This window comes from Equus quagga, chromosome 17, assembly GCF_021613505.1.
Source record: "Equus quagga isolate Etosha38 chromosome 17, UCLA_HA_Equagga_1.0, whole genome shotgun sequence".
In the NCBI taxonomy this organism is placed as follows: Eukaryota; Metazoa; Chordata; class Mammalia; order Perissodactyla; family Equidae; genus Equus; species Equus quagga.
Genome location: NC_060283.1, coordinates 52417890 through 52438580, shown reverse-complemented (window position 1 = coordinate 52438580; position 20691 = coordinate 52417890). Strand labels below are relative to the sequence as shown.

Here is a 20691-nt window from a genome sequence, read left to right as displayed (position 1 = left end):
TAATTGCTCATCAAATTAAGATGTTTAAATAACCTAACAGGATCACTGAGTTCTTCTTACATCCTCAAATGCACTGGAAACAACAGTGTGTCTCAGGGTTGTGGGCAAGAGCCTGGACAAGTCTGAACCGGTTCTTGGCACAGGTAATTCAATTTGGTTCACATTCTGACTTTCCCACAGGTTTATGATCCTCAGTCTAGTGTTTTGCACCTCTCTGGAAGGGTAGATTAGCAAAGGGATTTTCTCGTGTATCCAAGAGCAACCTGCTTTTCTTGGCTGAGACTCATGGCCTGGCAATTCACTCAGTAACCAATTAGTGCATTTCTTCTTTCCTGTATTCATTCATCAAACTTTGATTCTGTGTCTTGTGTGTAAGACACCATATGGGCAGGAGAAGGATGAGCGGAAAAAAAAAACTAATTGAAATAGACACAGTCTCTGCCTTCAAGCTGTGGGTTTTGTGCATCTGTTTACACTTACAAGCAAACCTGAGAACCCAATTGCGTCTGTCTGCGTAGTCTTTTGGGTCATCATTTAGTACTCTATCAGGTGCTTAAACTGGTTCCTTGGAGTCTAGAACAACCTGCATTAACAGATTTTTCTGAGGAATCCCACTGGGGCATAGATGCTCTTACAGGCCAATGGCTTGCCAAGCTGTCCAAACTGGACAGACCAGTGATGGCAGATCCCTGGCCTAGGCTGCACAGGACACTCTATTCAGCTGAGTCAGCGTGCAGACTCTGCTCATCTCCATATGGCCTTCTTCTCTCTGTGTCTCAATTCTAAGTGCACTAGTCATGGGATTTAGGGTGAACCCTAAATTCAGGGTGATCTCATTATGACATCCTTAACTTACTTACATCTGCAAAGACTGTATTTTCAAATAAGGTCACATTCACAATTCTGGGCTTTAGGACATGGAAGTATCTTTCTTGGATCCACTGTTCAATCAATGACACAGACTCAGAATTCTTCTCAACCCAATGTTCCCAATAGTTTTTATCAACTTAGTAGTATTGTCATATAAAATGAAACTTATTTGTTTCCTCAGAGTAGTATCATCTACGTCTGTGTCCATGTATATACACATGCATATAAGGATAAGAAATTTTTGCCAAAAACAGTGTTTGCAAAGGAAAGCAAGTATGTATCTTCTATAAGTTAGGGTTCCAGAATCCAGCTCAAATGCTTCAAGTGAAAAAAAAACAAACAAAACTAGTGGAGAAACGAATGAAGAACTACTCAAAAGGTGTAGCCAGGTTTGAGGAAACCGATAAGAAATGCCAAGGCACCTAGAGACTAACAGCAATAGAAATCTCTCAACACACTTAGGTGTTAGTGAGGAAGAGGGGAATCAGTGTTATCAGAATCTCAGTGAGAATTACCTGGTCTTGGAGGGACAGATGCTGCCAGAAATGTGGCCCAAAGTAGGGAGGGAGCAAGAAAGATAACCTTGTCCTCTCTCCTCCCACCTTCTGATCTCCTGCTGGTGTCTTCTGTTGGCCAGACCCAACTGGAACCAGTTGGCAAGTGTGCCTGGGTATAGAGCCCATAGGGGTTAGTCCTAGGAGCAACCTCTGGGCCAATAAAAGCAGAGATGGGTCTGCAGTGAAGACTGACGAGCACAGATCTGTACATGGATTAAGAGAGCCTGTTGGCACATCTGCTTTACACATAGAGTTGTAGAATCTTGGAAGTGGACTAGCACTTACAGATTATCTACTCTAATTTTCCATTTTTCACATGACAAATTATGTTCCAAAGAGGATAATTGTCTGCATGTGTGCATGGGCACACTTGCCTGGGTGGGGTATGATTTTATGTCATCATCCAGAAGTTTAAAAAGGGTGAGTAGTGGCTACTAAGCATTTTTAAACCCTGAAGATCTCAAGAGAAATTAAAAAGTAAGTGAAATGAACTAAATGAAAATGAAAACACAACTTATCAAAATTTGTAGAATGCAGTGAAAGCAATGCTTAAAAGGAAGTTTACAGTGTTGAAAGCGTATATTATAAAAGAAGAAAGATCTAAAAATCAATAATCTAAGTTTCCATCTTAGGAAACTAGAAAAGAAGAGCAAATTAAATCCAAAGTAAGCAGAAGGAAAGAAATAATATGAATTAGAGCAGAAATCAATGAAATTGAGAACAGGAAATCAATAGAGAAAATCAATGAAACCAAAAGGTGGTTCTTAGAAAAGATCAATGAAAGCAACAAGCCTCTAGCCAGACTAAGAAAAAGGAGAGGAAACAAATTACTAACATTAGAAACGAAAGAGGGGACAGCAATAGATTCTATGGACATTAAAAGGATAATAAAAGAATACTATGAACAACTCTTTACTAACAAATTGGATAGCCTAGAGGAAATGGACGACTTCTTTGAAAGACACGATTTGCCAAAACACACAAGAAGTAGACAGTCTGAGTAGGCCTATATCTATTAAATAAATTGGATCAATAATTAATAACCTTCCCAAACAGAAAGCACTGGGCTCAGATGGGTTCACCAGTGAATTCTATCAATCATTTAAGGAAGAAGTTATATCAATTCTCTACAATCTCTTTCAGAGGATGGATGCTGAATCATTCTAGGAGGTCAGCACTACCCTAATACCAAAACCAGACAAAGACATTTCAAGAAAAGAAAACTATAGACCAATATCTCTCATCAACATAGATGCAAAAATCCTCAAAGAAGCTATAGAAAATTGAATCCAACAACGAATAAAAAGAATTATATGTCACAACAAAGCAGGATTTATTCCAGTTATACAAGGCTGGTTCAACATTCAAAAGTTAATTAATGTAATCCGTCACATCAGCAGGCTAAAAAAGAAAAATCACATGATCATATTAATACGTGCAAAAAACATGCATTATTGGATTTAACAAAATCCAACACTCATTCATGATAAAAACTCTCAGTAAACTAGGAATAGAGGGGAATTTCCTCAACTTGATAAAGAATATCTACAAAAACACTATAGCTAACATCATACTTAATGGTGAGAAACTAGAGGCTTTCCTACTTGGATCAGGAAGAAGGGAAGGATGTCCCCTCTTACCGCTCCTTTCCAGCGTTGTGCTAAAGGTACTAGCTAATGTAACAAGACAAGAGAAGGAAATAACAGATATACAGATTGGGCAGGCAAAAATAAAGCTATCTTTGTTCACAGACAACATGATCATCTATGTTGAAAATCTGAAAGAGCTGACCAAAAACTCCTGGAACTAATAAGCAATTATAGCAAGGTTTCAGGATACAAGGTTAATATACAAAAGTCAATCATCTTCCTATAAACCAGCAATGAACGAGTGACATTTGAAAATAAAAGCATAATGTCATTTACTTTGGCACCCCCAAAGATGAAATTTTGGGTATATATCTAACAAACTATGCACAAGATCTATATGAAGAAAACTACAAAGTGCTGATGAACAAAATCAAAGAAGTAAACAAACAGAGATATTCCTTGCCCGTGGATAGGAAGTCTCAATATTGTGAAGATATTAGTTCTTTCCAATTTGATCTATAGATTCAATGCAATCTCAATCAAAATCCCAGCAAGTTATTTTGTGGATATCAACAAACTGATTCTAATATTTATATGGGGAGGCAAAAGATCCAGAATAGCCAACACAATACTGAGGGAGAAGAAAAATTTTGGAGAATAACTCTACCCAACTTCAAGACTTATTAGAAAACTACAGTAATCAAAACAGTGCGGTATTGGCAAAAGAACAGACAAATCAGTGGAATAGAATGAAAGCCCAGAAATAAACAACTCAATCTTTGACTTTTCTTGTGTTGCTTTGTAAAGGGCATTCTCTGTACTAATTTTTTGTAGTTACAAAATAATTAGCAAAACAAACAAAAATGCCTATAAACATAGTCAACTGATCTTTGATAAAGGAACAAAGGCAATACAAAGGAGCAAAGATAGTTTTTTGCAACAAATGGTATTGGAACAACTGGACATCTACCTGCAAAATAATGAATCTAGACACAGATCTTATACCTTTCACAAAAACTAACTCAAAATAGATTACAGATCTAAATGTGAAATTCAAAACCATGAAACTCCTATAAGGTAACAGAAAAAAACTTAGATGACCTTGAGTATGGCAATGCCTTTTTAGATGTAACACCAAAGGCATGTCTATGACAGAAAAAATTGATAATCTGGACTCATGAAAATTAAAAGATCAGCTCTATAAAAGACAACGTTAAGAGAATGAGAAGACAAGCCATTGACTAGGAGAAAATACTTACCAAAAGACACAATATACAAAAATATATATCCAAAATATACAAAGAACTCTTAAAATTCAACAATAATAAAATGAACGACCAGATTAGACAATGGGCAAAAACTCTTAATAGTCACTTTGCCAAAGAAGATATGCAGATGGCAAATAAGCATATGAAAAGATGTTTTACAGCATATGTCATTAGGAAAATGCAAATTAAAAAAAAATGAGATACCAATACACACCTATTAGAATGGCCAAAATCCAGAACACTGACAACCTGAAATGCTGGTGAGGATGTGGAGCAATAGGAGCTCTCACTCTTTGCTAGTAGGACTTAGGAGCGGAAAATGGTACAGCCTCTTTGGACAGTGGCAGTTTCTTACTCTTACCATATGATCTTACATACTCTTACCATATGATCCAACATCGTTAGTATTTACCCAGAGGAATTGAAAACTGACATCCACACAAAAACCTGAACATGGAAGTTTACAGCAACTTTATTCATAATTGCCAAAAGCTGGAAACAACCAAGACGTCCTTCAGTAGGTGAATGGACAAACTGTGGTACATACAAACAATAGAATATTACTCAATACTAAAAAGAATTGGCCATCAAGCCATGAGAAGATATGAAGCAAACTTAAATGCATATTATTAAGTGAAAGAAGCCAATCTGAAAAGGCTACATATTGTATGATTTCAATTATGTGGCCTTCTGGAAAAGGCAAATTTATGGAGACAGTAAAGAGATCAGTGATTGCAGGGGGTTGGGGAGAGACGAATAGTGGAGCACAGTGGATTTTAAGGGCAGTGAAAATACTCTGTAGGATACTATAATGATGACTACATGTCATTACACATTTGTCCAAATCTACATAATACGCGACGCCAAGAGTAAACCTTAACGTAAACTACAGACTTTGAGTGATTATGATGTGTCAATGCAGATTCATCAGTTGTAACAAATGCACCACTCTCGTGGGGGATGTCGATAACGGGGGAGGCTCTTCACGTGAGGGAGCAGAGAGTTATGGAAAATCTCTATACCTTCCTCTTGATTTTGCTGTGAACCTAAAACTGCACTAAAAAATGAAGTGTTAAACACAACCAACCAATCTCGGGGCTCTGAATCTGAAGAACCACTTTGTATCTATAGCAGATTCTAGCTGGTTATCTTCTCAGCATCCATTTTCCCTTCTTCTTTCTCAAAGGCCTCAATTTTATTTGGGAATTCAAGTGGTTCAGGGGAGGTGCTTTTGCTGTTGGCTCAGTGGGGGCATGGTTAAATAGGATCCCCTATGCCCTGCCAGTGATGATCAATCCTGGAACAACATGTGGCTTAAGGTAGTCAAGTCCAAGTGAGTTTTAGGACTTTTGTTATGAATGCTGCGACAGAGATGCTCCTACATTCCTTCTAGATGTGAATGAGGGAGCTCGTGACTTGGGGAGCTGCTGGCAGCCATCTTAAGAACAGTAGGCAAAGCAGTGTTAAGATGAAGTTGAAGTTAGGCAGAGATACAGAAAGAGAATAGGTTCTAAGTAAAACTGTTGAAGCCAGTATACCTTTCATCTTTTTAATTAGGTGAACCAGCAAATAAGGTTAAGGTTTTTGAATCAGATTTTCTTTTACATGCTGTCAAAAGAGACAGCAGGTAGATGCATGACCTCTTCTGGCACATACTCTTCTGAACATGAATGAATCAGTTAGCCTCTTTGATTACTTTCATGGAGGCAGGTGGAGTGAGAAATAATTAAAATGCATTTTTTTAAAAGTTAATTCTTTCTCTGTATCTCATTTTCCTTGTCTAGAGAATGCAAATGGCCACCAGGTGATTATACTGGGTTCCCTGAACAAGTGTTCTCAAAAGAGTGGAACCAGAGGGCAGTAGAGGGAGGGATTCTGTATTTACTTCTCACTAACAGCTTTCTTTTACCATGCTTACTGTCTTAAGGAAGCAGGCTCTCTCTCTCTCATTCTTTCTCTTGGAGATGGAAAGCCTTCTAGTTTAGAGGGGAGGTTTGAAGGGGAGGGTATGAGGAAAGGGTTGTAGAGTGTGGGTAGGAGGAAAGACTTTAGTGAAATTGCCAGAGATGCATGTTAAGAGAGGCAGAAATCTCTTAGAGATTTCTCTCCATTTTGTAGGAAGGTAGACTGAGGCTTAGAGTCGGATCGTGTTCCACGTCAATCAAACAATCCAGCAGCATCACAGAGGTTTGAAGTCCGGAGTCCAAACTCCCCCACCAGGCCTCTCGCTCTGGAAGATCTCTGCCTCCTCCCCGGCCTGTGAAACAAACCAGATGTTCTGGAGAAAGCACTATGTCAGTATTCTAGGTGGAGGGGCCTGGTTCGAAGATGCCATTTCCTCAGCTCACTGTGCTGGGCTGACTCTGGGCCCAGTTGTTTTCTAAAGACAGGTGGCAGGCTTTTGGGGTCTTTTGGAGCTTTCTTCAGAGGAACATGGAAGCACATGTGACAGGGTCTCATAAAAGTTGAAGAGGGAACTGAGGGCTGAAGCCTGGCCGTTGGTAGCAGTCACTGAGAGTGTAAAAGATGAGAGCAATTAATGGTGCATAGAAGCGTCATCCCCTTTTGCTTCAGCTCCTGGAGTTCTAGTCAAGGTCTTTGCTACATTACAGGGGCTGGGCCTTTTTGACCCAGTAAGATCTTTTCTCTTTCACTGCAGGATTGAAAAAAACGGGGAGGGCAGAGCCCTAAGGAAGGGCTGAGGGCCTGGAGGGGGATGGGGCATGGCAGGGGTGTAGTAGTGGTGGTGGGGCATAGGAGAAGATTTGGGAGATTGTGCCAGGAATAGTCGTAGACTTAGAAAGTTTGAGAGCTGGAAAAGATTTTTAGACACCGTCTCTCCCACACTCCTCATTTCCAGGAGAGGAGGCTGATTGATTCCCAGGGATGGGAAAAAGCAGTAGCCTAAGAGGTCATTGTAACCTACTGGTAGAGCTGAGACTAAGACTCAGGCCTCTTTACTTCCAGGCTGAATGTATTAGTTATCTATTGCTGTGTAAGAAATTACCCCAAAACTTAGTGGTTTAAAGCCATGAACACCTAGTATTTCACAGTTTCTGTGGATCAGGAAAACGGGTGTGTCTTAACTGGGTCCTCTGGCTCAGCCTCTCATGATGCTGTAATCAAGGCGTCAGGAGGGGTTGCATTCTCATCTGAAGGCTTGATTGGGAGAGTATCTGCTTGCAAGCTCACGCAACAAGCTCACTTGTCAGGGTTCTGTTTCTCACAGGCTGCTGGGCCAAGATCCTCAGTTCCCCATTGGCTATTGGCCAGAAGCCTCCCTAAGTTCCTCACCATATATCATTCTCCATATGACAGCTCACAGTGTGGCAGCTGGCTTTTGTCTGGGTGAATAAGTAAGAGAGCAAGAGAGGGTGAGCAAGACAGAAGCCAAAGTCTTTTTCTAACCTAAACTTGGAAGTGACAAAGCATCACTGTGCTGCATCCCATTCATTGAAGCAAGTCCCTGTGTATAGCCCATGCTCCTGAATATCAAGAGGCAGGAATCCTTAGGAGCCGTCTTAGAAACTGCCTACCATGCTGAATACTTTTCACTATTATTTGCTGCCTCCTGCAGCAATATAGCAGAAAGGTCTAGGAAAGACGAAACTTAGGAGATGGGTATTCTGTTACAAGGCTACTCTGCTCTGCTTTTGAGTTGGAGAAAACACTCTTCTCCTCAAGGAAGAGAAGACAAGAGTTAGAGGCAGAAAGTACACTTTAAACTCCAGAAAGAAGTAATCGTACAAATAGTTGCTAAATACTCACTTCTTTTCCCCTAATATAAAATTTTCTTTCTTCACTATTGTTGTTTGGTGGATATTATAGAAAAAGCAAGGCAGTTGATTTAGAATCTGAAAACCTGAGTCTAATTATGACCTATAATCCTAGACAAGTCACTCACCCCCATGGAGCCTCAACCTGTTCACCTGATCACTGGGATAACAATGCCAACTTCATAGGACTTATTGAATGAAATGGAATATCCTTCAAAGTCAACAAGATGCCTTCATATAGGGTGACTTAACTCCTAAAAATGGGCCTGTTAGAAAGCTGAATGTGGATCTCCCTCCTCATGCACCCTAAACTTTGAAAGAATGTGTTTGGTAGCCAATGTGATAAGGCAGGAAACAGAAATAAGTGGTAGAACTATGGAGGAAGAGCAGCCACAATTCTTGTTATTTTCTCATTGTACGATGGTGCATTAGTTTGCTAGGGGGGACATAACAAAATCCCACAGACTGTGTCTTAAATGGCAGGAATTTACTTTCTCATGGTTGTAGAGTCTGGATGTCTAAGATCAAGGTGTCCGCAGGTTTGGTTTCTTCTGAGGCTTCTCTTTTTGGCTTTCAGATGGCCACCCTCTTGCTGCCTCTTCACATGGTTGTCCCTCTGTGCACACATACCCTGTGTGTCTAAATTCCCTCTTCTTATAAGGACACAAGTCAGACTGGATTAAGGCCCACCCTAAAGGCCTAACTTTAACTTAATCACGTCTTTATAAACCTCAACTCCAAATACAGTCAGGCTGTGAAGTACCGGGGTCAGGGCTTCTGTATGCAAAGGCTGTTGAGTGGAGGACACAATTCAGCCCATAACAGACGGAATGCCTAAAAAATTGAGAGAATGAATCTATGAGAGCTCATAAGAGATCAGGAAGGTAGCCAGATACAAAATAAATATATAAAAATCTAGAGCTTTATTGCATATAAGTAATGAAAAATACAATGGGAAAAAGATGCCGTTCACAATAGCCACCCATCTTCAGTCCAGGAGCGCTTCCACGCAGGCACAGAGGAAGGGCATCTTATGACTCAGGGCTTCGTTTGGTCACCTGGGCATAGAGAGAGCACAGCTTACAGCCAGAGTCTCATGAAAGATCCTATGAAAATATTCCAAGCCTCTTGTCCTCCAACTTCTAGCCACAGGAGCTCAAACCCAGAGCGTGCTGCTGTTATGTGAGAGAGAAATGCCTCACCATGCCTCTGGGCCTCATTCTTGCTCAGCTAGGACACTTGTTCTCACAAACTTCTTGCTTCAATCAGCTCTGCTCCAACCTGGGGCCATATTAACACAGGGAATATTACCCCCCTCCCGAAGACCTTTTCCTCCCGGCAACCACATCTCTAGACCAGAAGCCAGTCTTTACTTTCCATTTAATCATTAAAACCCTCATTTGGGAGATTTCCTGAGAACAAAGAGACTCTCTATACTAAAGGGCAGTTGACGCTTCCATTTCGTGCCAGATAGAAATTGCTTCCAGCTTGAAGAAATTTAAAAAAAAAGGTTAAATATAGAAGTAATGTGTAATAAAATTGAAACAATATAGATAAATCAAAGGTCCTCTTTGTTCACCACTTAACTTCATTCTCCCCAGAGATGATCACTGTCAACAGCTTGGTGCAAATATGAAAAAAATGTATAAACTTATGTGTGTGTTTGTATATATGTGTGTGCTTGTATATATGTGTGTGTGCTTGTATATCTGTATATATAATGTATATGTGTTTATACACACCCCCCTTATTTTTACTTATAAAAAGTTCTTTGCTCTTACTTTTAAAGGGGATCATACTGTATGTATTGTCTTGCTACTTGCTTTTTCCCCCCATCTACTAATATGTCTTGGCTCTCCAAGTCAGCGTACATATGTGTGTTTGGATCCATGCACGTACATATCCACTTTTTAACTGCTGTAGAATTTATCATGGTGTAGATGTATCTTACTTTCTTTGACTGGTCTCCTAGAGTGTACAAAAAGAGGGGATACCCTTATTAGACTTTACAGAAGGCCCACTTTTGTTATTTAAGGCACTTTATGTGAAAGAGCCTTGTTAACTTTCAATACTGCTATGATTATTATTGAACACTTCCTGCGTGAAGATGTAAAGATTTCTTTAGAATGTCTAGAGGTGACATTTCTGAGTTTAAGAACTTGCCTATTTGCATTTTTAATAGATCAGTTTTTGAATTTTTTTTTGGTTTCAATTTCTACCCTCCAAAGTTTCAAAAGTCTTGGGGTCTGAGTTTCTGCCTGCACAGCCCAGATGCAGCCCGTGGTTCCTCTCACAGTGTATGGGTGCCTGCATGACTTGCTGGCTGCATTGTTGAACCTGTCACAATTTTCTTCCTTGACTAGACTTTGAACCAGGAAGCGACTCCTCACTCACGTTCTAAATCTAAAGTTTCCTTGATGAGAATTAGCCTCATGATACCGCTCTCAGTTTTCTGATTAAGACTCAAAATCTCAGTACACAGTCTATCTGTTGGAGGATGATTTATAGACACATAGCTTGGTATGACTTACCACAGGTCAGAATAAAAAATGTCAATCTTGTGTTTCATTCTGGCTAGCTCTGCCACCTTTCCTCATCCTGAGTCCGGAGGATGCCAGATTCTTTCCAGGGGTGTTCTAGGTATAAATCTTCCCAAAAGCAAGTCCGAACTTTTCTCCCAGCTGCCACCTGGCCCCTGCGGGCTGGTTGTTGACTCTCTTAGCCCTGCCAGCGGAACCCTCTGCATTCCTCTCTTCCTCAGACCTGCACTCGGGAGGGAGCAAGTCCCTCACCTTTGCTCTCTCAGCTCAGATGAGTGTTAGTCTGAGGTTTGAATGACACTCCTTCCTCCGCCCCATCCCTTCCCGAGGCAGAATCTCTTTATTTTGTTCTAACAGCCTTAGATTTTTCTGGGCCCGGCCAGCTCTCCAGATCAGAACTCAACCCTCTTCTGACCAGCTTTCTCAAATACGAATTCGCTGTCACCAGGTGGCTGCATTTGCAATGAGAGCCACTGCAGCCTCAATGAAAAATGTAGCACGTAACTGAGAAGGAATGGATCCTTAATAAATTCAAGTATCTAACAAATACATTTAAGGAAGAGGTTATCCCAGTTCTGGCGGTGGGGAGGGAGTGCTAAAGACAGCTGCCCTGACAGCACCCTCTACTAACAGTTCTTTTTTGTGTGAGAACCAGGGTGTTCATGTCTCTCAAACTCTGGTTCAGTGCTCTTTTCCACTCCATTGTGCCACTTTGGCTCTCATTTTCTTATCTAAACATAAGAATCTGGTCTAAAAGAACTCTAAAGTGACTTCTAACTGCACTGTTCTTCTTTCTCTTCCTCCTCCTTGTGGGAGACGTTTGTGGTCCCTTGTCAGCAGCATCACCTCCACCCAACCATCTGTCCATTCAATGCATGTCTGTGAGCAACTATTATGTGCCAGGCACTGTACTGGGGGCTGGAAACCCAGTGTAGCACAGCACAAAACATCACGGTGCCGCCCTTGTGGTTGTGTCCAGGCCTGAGGACCAGTTTGAGTTAATGGAGACCCCTCTTCCCTCTTTGGCCAAATTGATACATTTAGAATTCAGGTGTTGTGGACTGAGCAAAATTGGGAACTCCTGGTGTACACCCAGAAGGGCCCCGGACAATAGTTCGCATCTTTGAGGTACTTAACACACCCTTGGTGAACCCCTGCCTCTTTAGTGTTGATGCCCTGCTCCCCTTATGGGCATGTATCCTGAAGGGCACAAATGATACCCGGGATCACTCTTCCAACTTAAGGACCAGCTCTAGCATAATGGCCTTTCACCCTGTAGACGTTAACACTGGCTGCCGCCCTGGATGGATGTGGGAAAGCATAAATACAGTTCTCATACAGAGTAGACATTCAATAAACTGCCATTGATTCGGTGGGGAGGATATTGTTGCAAACTGAGAGGCATTGTAGTGAGCATCACGAAAGAGACAGAGCAGATGATGGTCCTGTCTTCAGGGAAATTATACTCCACTAGGGTCATGAGACCACACCCCAGTAGCTATAATACTGTTGTGTTCAGTGAGGACTTCTATTAGGGCAAGCACAGTGAGCTGGAAATTGAGAGGTGATAAAGCCCATTCATTTCTGGTTGCGTTAATTAGGAAACTATTCTTGGAACCGTGCTTCAAACTATGGGAGGAATGTTAAAGAGGTGACAGTGAGAAACGAAAGAGGTCTCTTTCCAGAGGGGGGCCTCCCCTTGGTCTCTGGCTTAGCTACCTTGTGTTAGAATCCATGGAAAGCGAGGTAGACCTAGAAGGGAAGGTACTCTCTTGTCTCTGGGAGCCTTGGGTCTCACCCATTGGCTTCCATCTGTTTATTAGGGGTGAGGTGCAGGGACATGGAGAAGATGGCCCTGGGACGGTCCTCTGGGGGCCCTAAGACATTCTGAGCCTGTCTTTCAGCTGAGGAAACTGAGGCATGGAAGTGGACCTCTTTAAGCCCAAATAGCTTTGAAAATGAATTTTAATTAATTGAACTGCAAGCTAAAAGAAATAAGAAAGAGACACCTCTCATTTTCTGAATCTTTGCTCTTTGTCCACACCTGTCCCCACTTCACGGGGCGCCTTCACTGGCCCTTGCAAAACCCCAGGCTGGGCATCAGGCCAGTTTTTCTTAGATGATATCCAGGCTGCTGGATCACTGCGCCCACCACTGTTCCCCCAGCCGGAGGCCCCACCCTCCCCTCTCCTGGGACACACAAAGAGCTTCTGTGACTCAGGCTAGAGCTCACAATCCTCTCCTTTCTTTCTAGCAATGCTGAGTGAGGCTGTGGGCAGCTTCTCATGGTGGTAACCCTCGCCTGATTTGCTATGTCAAGAACAGCATGGAAGTTTCTGCCCCTCAGTCCCTCGGGCCACCCCTCTAGAACTACATGCTTATTTTACTCCAGTATAGACCCTTTTGCAGAACCTTCAGGGGCCCCGTTTGGCTCCAGCTAAAGCTGAAGGCAGGGGTGGTCTGAAGAGGAGCTGATATTCATGAAGTGCTCATGCTGCGTTGACGCACTGGGTGTGAGTGGTTTTGCATATGGATCCTGTGCAGATCCTCACGGAGACCCTAGAAGAAGGTGTCCTCAATCAGTTTTACCCAGCAAGTGACAGAGGCTCAGAGAAGTCGCATAACTTGTTCAAGTTCACAAAACTGTGGCAAGATCTGAGTCTAAAACTGGCTGCTGCCAAAGCCTTTGGTTTTTCTGTTATAATTCCTTGCTTAGGGTTTGAATCAACTGGCCTTGCCCTTAGGGGTCAAGAGAGATGAGGAGTGTTATCTGCTTCTCCTCCTTCCTGTCTCCCACCCCCAAGCATAGTAGTGTGCTCCCATCAAAATCCCCCTTCATTTTGGACACTGACGTGGTCTGTTTTGGGGAGGCTGGAGCAACGTGGGGGGCAGCAGAAAACTGCTCTAGTCCAGCCTCTGTCAATAACTGGGCCGTCTCAAGCGTGTCTTTTCCAGTCTTTGGGCCTCAGTTCCTCCACCTGCAAAACAACGGCCACAGCCCAGCGGTTAAGTGCACAGATGCGCAGCCAACAGCTTGGTGCAAATCCCAGCTCTGCTGCTCCCCAGCCATGTGACCTTGGACAAATCCTCGGATCTTTCTGTGCCTCAGTTTCTCATCTTTGAAACAGAAATCATTATAGTATCTCATGGGAGCGTGATGAGGGCGAAAGAAGTTAGTATGTATAAGGCTCTTAGGAGAGTATCCAGCATAAGTGTATTGCCATTATTATTATTATTCCTAGGTGTAAAAATTTCTAAAATTCTATTTCAAATAAATATATGGAAAACAACCTAGTTAGAATTTAAAGCTGAATGCCACTCTCTTGAACTTTTCTTCTCTACTTTTTGTCTTTATGAGTGTGAGTGTGTGTGTGTCTGTGTGTGAGTTAGCAAGTCGAGATGTGAATAGACCACGATGATAATTAGATGTCAAGTTATCTCCCCTCCCATGTGTGTGTGACATATAGAACTTGATATGGCAGAAAAACAAAACATCTTTTACTTTTGTACATTGAGTCCGTTCACCAGGAGCCAAAAGTTCTCTATGGGTAGAAATATACAGCTATACAGTGGTGGGCAATTTTGACCCCAGACATCCAGAGAGGCAATTATTTAGGCACACCTGGGACAAAAAGAATGACCACAAGAATAACAAGAATAACACAACAGAACACAGGAACCACTTCCCAAACTTTAGACGCAGATGATTAAATTAATCAAGACAGAAGACATTGTGTGCGTGTGATAGAGGGTAGGTGAAAGTTGATGACGGGTTATATTCATCTCTCTGCAGTGCTTGCTTAGAACAGGCCCTGACTAGTAGGCTCTGCTCTAAATGAAAAGAGCAGAAAGTCTGGGCGTCACTGAGCTCTGAAAATCCTGGGGCCCCTAGGCCAACTCTGTCTAATAGAAATATAACGTGAGTCACATTTGTGACTTTCAATTTTCTAGTGGCCACATTTTAAAAAGCAAAAAAGAAACACATAAAATTAACGTTAGTTATTTAATCTGGTGTGTCTGAGATACTGTTCCAACATGCAATCAATGTAAAAAATTATTACTGAGATAGCTTACATTCTTTTGTTCATGCTAAGTCTTTGAAAGCCAGTCTGTATGTTACCGCGAGAGCACATCTCCATTTGAACTAGCCACGCTGTGAGCGCTCAGTAGCTACATGTGGCCAGTGGCTCCCATACTGGATGGCGTGAACCCAAACCCTTGAAGCTTCCATCTGCTCGATCAGCCAGAACACGTCTTGCTTCCTAGACCTCTGGAGTGGAAGGAAGGAAAGAGGGAAATCCTCTTAGGAGTCAGGCCGGGGAAGATGGAGTCCCCATGAGGCCAGGGCCTCCTCCATGCACCCCAAATTTGCCTCACTGTACTCTTGACTTTCCTGGAGATCACAGCCTCCCTCTCGAACCTTCCCTGGAATCGATGACTCCCAGGCATGTTTACTTCTGCTGAAGTAAAATATTTACTTTTTAAATATAAAACATGCACACCCGCGAACGGGCCTTCCCACTTGCCAGCAGCAGCCATGCACGTGGCTCTGTGAGTCTTTCCCATTGCTGTTAACTGTTTCGACGTGATGAAAATGTTCTACGTGGGGAAAGAAATGAAGTTGAGAATGAAGCCAACTTCTGGTTCAGGCAGTGAAAGTCAAACGTATGTTATATGTTTTAAGCAAATTCTTTGTGCTAAGATGACAATTTTACAGGAAAAGCTGCGTAGTATAAGGGTGTTCACAGATTCAGGAATTCCAAAGAGTTGCTGTTGTGTGCTCAGCTGCTAAGCTTTTACCCCATGGAGTGAGTGCCCTGGAACTGCTTGCTTTTCAGGGCAGTCATTTCTTGCATTCTGCTGTAGACATTGTTGTACCTGGCAGCCCGGCCTACATCACCCCTTCTTTGGTGGTAGTCCCTTGGTTTTTCTTTCAGGACCAACCCTGCCCACTGCAACACAAGCTTGGCCATCATTTTCTCTCTCCTGGGTCCCAGAATTTTTCAGGGAGTGATGTAAGAATGGAAAGCAATTGGAGTCTTCGATGCGAAGAGCGCCCTTGAGTTGCTGTCTGCTTCCTGCCTGGCTCCCATGGTGAGGCCCAGTTGTCCATCTTTTCCTTCTGTTCTTGAGCAATTCTACATCCTACCGGTCCATTTCCCCCTCTTTTAAGTTATCTGGAATCTGTTTCTGTTGCTCTCAATCAAATGCAAACGGGTGCACATTTTGGGCAGCAGGTGGGCCGTGATCTGGCAAATTGAAAAGGAAAAGGGGAAGGCTCTGGATGCCAAGGTGCCAAGGGTGGGAGGGGCCTCACTGTTCACAGAGCTGTTTCTCATCTCTTCTCTCCTTTCTTCTGTCCCTGGGAAGTACCATCCCCATGGTGCTGGGGCCCAGGGTTCAGAGGTGGCAGAGCCAGCCCTCTAACCACACTCTATGACATTACTGCTTTCCACCCCTAGGAGAGAAGAAGTCGGGGACATGGTGGCTGCTGGGCTACATTTCTTGAATGTTATCCTTTAGACTTTTATGACTTTTTTTTTTAAAGAATTGGAAGGGATCTTAGAGAGAGCCCCCAAAAAGGGGTAATGAATTAGCTCAGAAGTTTGGGCAGAGCCCAGCTTGGGCCTGCTCTTTAGGCCTCTGAGCCAGTGTCCCATGTCCCCTCGCTACTCACAGGCTGGTCCCTGGACCAGCTGCATCAGCGCCACTGGGGAGCTTCCTAGAGATGCAGAATCTCCGGCCCAGCCTGGACCTACAGAGTCAGAATCTGCATTTTATCAGATTGGTTCCAGGTGATTCTATGCACGGGAATGTTTCAGGAGCATTTATGTGCACCTTGTGTGATACTGTTCTTGTGTGTCCCTGAAGGAAACGGTAAGTCAATAAACCGAGGCCCGTTTCTAGTCCTGTTGAGAAGCGCTCCCCTCGCGAGAGCTTCCACAGTGAGGCACTTCGGAGGGGGAGCCCTGCGCATCGTGAAATTGAGGGTCTTTATGTTTTTTAAGAAAAGCCATCCACGTGTTCGACCTGAGGACCTTGTAGCTAATTAATGACAGAAATGCTTGCCTGCTGCTAATGGAAAAAAATTAACCTGACCCTAATCAGTGAGTTTATTAATCCATGCTTGGTCTTTTCACCAACACCCCTACTCAGATTTTATTTTTTACTACATTTTGCGTTGAGAAGTGGGTTCGTTGATTGGCTTCCCAAAAAACAATGGCTATTTCTGTGTCCTGATGTGATCCTCCTGCTGAGCTTCTGCTCCCAGGAGTCTACGGTCTAGATGGAGAGAGAAGATCATCCTCAACTCCTACATTTTATGGGGAAGCAGAACAGCCACAGGGAGAGGCAGGTGCTTCCTGATCTCAGGAGCTGGCCTAGGCAAAGGGTCAGGAGAGGGAAGTCTAGGTCACAATGGGAGTCCGGAGCTCTCTGCAGAGCAAGTAGGCACCTTCGGGGAAGTCTGTCCACAGGGACGGGGCCCGGCCTCAGGTGGTGTGGCATCCTGAGGCTACAGTGTGAAGCAGGGTCATGAGTCAGGGCCAGACAGGCACAATGATACCTAAAAAGCCAGCTCAGAGGGATAGAGGAGCAGGCAGCCAACTTACTCAGAGCCTCTAATTTACAGCATTTGGTATTCTTATCAGCCCTCTGTGAGGTAGATATTATGACTGATGTTTTACAGATAAGGAAGATGAGGCTAATGGAGGTGGGACAATTCACCTGGCTACTAGAGCCAGTGCCCATCCACTTCTTCTACTGTGCTGGCTGCCCAGAGATGTCTCACTCCCTCCTCCCTGAGTCAGGCTTGGTTACAGCGATGATGGAGCTAGGCCGTGGGAAGAGATGACACGGCCCCAGCTGAAGGAGAGGAGGTGTGCAATAAACCTCCAAGGGGAGGGTGTGGAATAAAGGAGGACTGATAGATGGGTCAAGGTCACAAGCAGGAGGAGCTGGCTCTGATGGAATCCAGACACTGACGTTTCAGTTCTGGACCCTTTCTCTTGTGCTATGCTGCGAGGAGAGGACTGTCACCTGCCACGCTTCTGGGACACTGGGTTAAACGGCAGGACGGCTGGAGGGCTCAGGTCAGGGAAAGATCTCACATCCGGACTCATGAAAGTTTGCAGAGGGAGGGTGGCTGGGAGGTCCACAGGTGAGGAGAGGCTCTGTGGAGGAGAAATAGCCTGCTTCCTCACTCATCAACCTGGTGAGGCAGACCGGCCCGGGCACTGAGGCCTGGTGCTCCCAGAAGTCAGAGATTAAGACCCTACCCTGTTTGGTTCTTTCCCCAGGGCGGGCCCAGCAAATGAGTGCTCAGATTGCAGAGCCAGGCTGCTGCTGTCCTCTGGTCTCAAAGGTCAGAACCTTTGGGTGACCCCAATAGCCAAGCCCCAGGCCACATCTGACTTGCACCAACTCCCCCCAGGGCACACAGATTCCCCTCCCAGCTACTGGTTCTGGCCTTTACCTCCTCAGCACAGTCCTGAGCGTTTCTCCAGAACTTCCTGTTTGCCTGCGGCTGCACAGACAGGACCGGTCCCACCCCGGTCATCTGGCCAGGCCCAGGGAGAGAGGTGGGAGTCAGCTGCGTTCTCTCCACAGCTCCTCTGGGTTCTTGCCACCCACACACGGGTCCTCTGGGACCAGTTCCATTGGATCCAAGTCAGTTCACAAGAAGGTCAAGGTGACCCAGAAGGGCTTGTGGCCAAGATCCTTAAACTTTTTTTTTTTTTTGATTTTTCAACTTTCCAAAAAGGCAGAGTAAGTGATGACTTCAGGACATGGAGTTCCAGAGAAAACTGGAGAGAGGAGCGAAGTCTCCTTGATTGGGGAGATGGAGAAAAATGCCCACAGAGGGTGTGGTCTTTTAGTGTCACCACAGTCAAAAGACCCCTGTGCTATTTACCTGTGTGCCCGCCTGCCTGGTGAGTGCCGGGCCCGCGGGAGCTGTCAACAGAGTCGCAGAATGAATGTTCCTGGAGGTCAGCAACTAAGTCAACACCACGGTTGGAAAATTTCCAGCATGTGGGCCTGGAAAATGTTCTTATTGCAAACAGAGTTTTCCAGGCACTACCATTTCTTCCACAACCTGTGTAAGAGGGCAGAGACTGAATTCATGAGGCAGGAAAGGCTCTGGCTGCCCTTGGGCTGGTCACCAAAGGCCTATCCAATCATTAATTAGATTGTGTCAATGTTTGAGAATTGTTGAAACAGAACATTGTACTGGAACATTTTGTCTGGATATTTTACTGTCCTGCAAATGACATGAAAACATGCTTTTAAAACTGGGGGTTCAGAGACCCTGAGTAACTCAGTTTGGGGCCTCTCTGCCAGTCAGTTCTGAAGGGACTTTGGTCTGTGACAACAAGTGGGAGAAGCAAACAGCATGCTAAAGGAAAGAAGAAATTTTGCCTGCAATGTTGTGTTAGCTACATTGCCAATTCTCCAACATTCTCTGCCCTTGATGCCCCGAGGGGCTGGTGGTTATGTTCTGCATCGCCAGGGGCTGCCTTCTAGTTGAATTTGGTGAATGGATGCACCAGCGGGTGACTGGAGCGCTGGAGGAGAGAAATGTCAGGTGTTCCCTCTGCTTCTGGACTCTGGCAGTAGCTATGATCTCCTATACGGTCTTTATCAAGGGGTCCATCTGCTGCCCCCACTTCATCACACACACAGCTTTGGCTCTCACTGGGCTCCTGTAACACTATCCTTTTGCCCCCTTAGAGCCACTGTTGCTAGGCTCTAGTTGTCTTGCCTCTGTGAATAGTCCCGTTGACACAGTCTCTTCATTTGAGCCCTCTGCAGGATCTGCTTCTCTGCCGGATCCTGACAGAAATAGGCCAACTTCCTGGTCATAACAAGTTTCTTGAGGGAAGTAAATTTCATACACTCAGCATTATTGCTGTTGCTTGTTCCTGACGTTTGATTTTTCCTTATGGGAGAGATTGTCTTTGTGCATACTGGCAATCTGAAAGACGGCAGGGTGCAGAGCAGGGAGCTGTGGACGAAAGTGCTGGAAGGCTCCCGCACTCAGGTGCAGCAGGTGAGCTGTGCAGCGGGCAGGGTCAAGAGATGGGAAAAGGAGGCTGGGAAGCAGTGCAGGGTAGCAGAACACAAGCATAAGAGACACAGACATGCTCTGCCCGGATTGTGGAGCATGTGGTCCAGCAAACAGCTTGCAGCTGACATGAACTTCCGGGTCTGCCTCAGCGCAGAGGAACGCCTCGTGCAAGCTCATCCCTTACCAGAGCAGCTTGACTGGGCAGGCAGGGATATAAAGGCGTGCTAACTGGCTATCCTCCACTGTGGCTGATGCTTCGCTCAACAGCTTCCTCTGCACAATCCTGCATTTCCTTCTTTCCTTCGTGAGTATTGGCCTCTAATAAACGTCTTGCACCCAAATTCCATCTTACTCTCTGCTTCCTGAGAACCCATCCTACGACAGTAAGTTCAGTAGAATTCATAGCCAGAGCAGCAAAAGCCGACATTAAAATAACTGGCTTTTGTGTGTTTCAAGGAGCCTTCAGGCTTTCTTTACATGGAGGCAGAGGAACTCCCGGAGGGCACAATCTCTTGTGCTGGCCATTCCTGCCGAGGGATTCCAGTTCTAAGAAGTTATAAACGTGTGGAGGGTTATTTGAGAATAATCTGAGTCTGGGTTTGGTTAGAAAACCGGGACAAACAAAAGGAACATTTAGGAGGTAAAATTATGGAAGATGAGGGTTAAGGAGGAAGTATTTTCTGTATCCCTCTTTACAAAGCGGAAACAAACTGCTAGGAGGGAAATACAAGTTTGAGGAGTTTGAAGTGTCTGTGTGCCTGATGCTGACCTTGAGCTCTGGAGCAGTATGTGCAATTTCTAGGGAAAGGAGACAAGCCAAGGCAACTGGAAACATCTTTATTCACTTTGTGACCTGGGCTTCTCATCCTTTTCTGTTGCACTGCTAAAATCAGACCCACGGAGACATCTTTTGTTCCCCTCCCAACATCCCAGTACCTACACCCTCCCTGGGGCTCAAACTCAATGGGCTTATTGAAAGTCAGCAGAGCTCGCCCGAGAAGGAGTTGCCCTTTCCCGGCTTCGT

At 44.3% G+C, this 20691-nt stretch overlaps 1 long non-coding RNA gene across 1 annotated transcript in view; it reads left to right on the top strand.

Annotated features, from left to right (window-relative positions):
* The window catches only part of LOC124229289 (uncharacterized), a 60409-nt gene that overhangs the window by 26459 nt on the left and 13259 nt on the right, over positions 1-20691 (top strand). The window contains exon 3 of the long non-coding RNA XR_006885845.1: positions 15538-15694. This is a non-coding gene — a long non-coding RNA (uncharacterized LOC124229289). The remainder of the gene's footprint in view (positions 1-15537; positions 15695-20691) is intronic.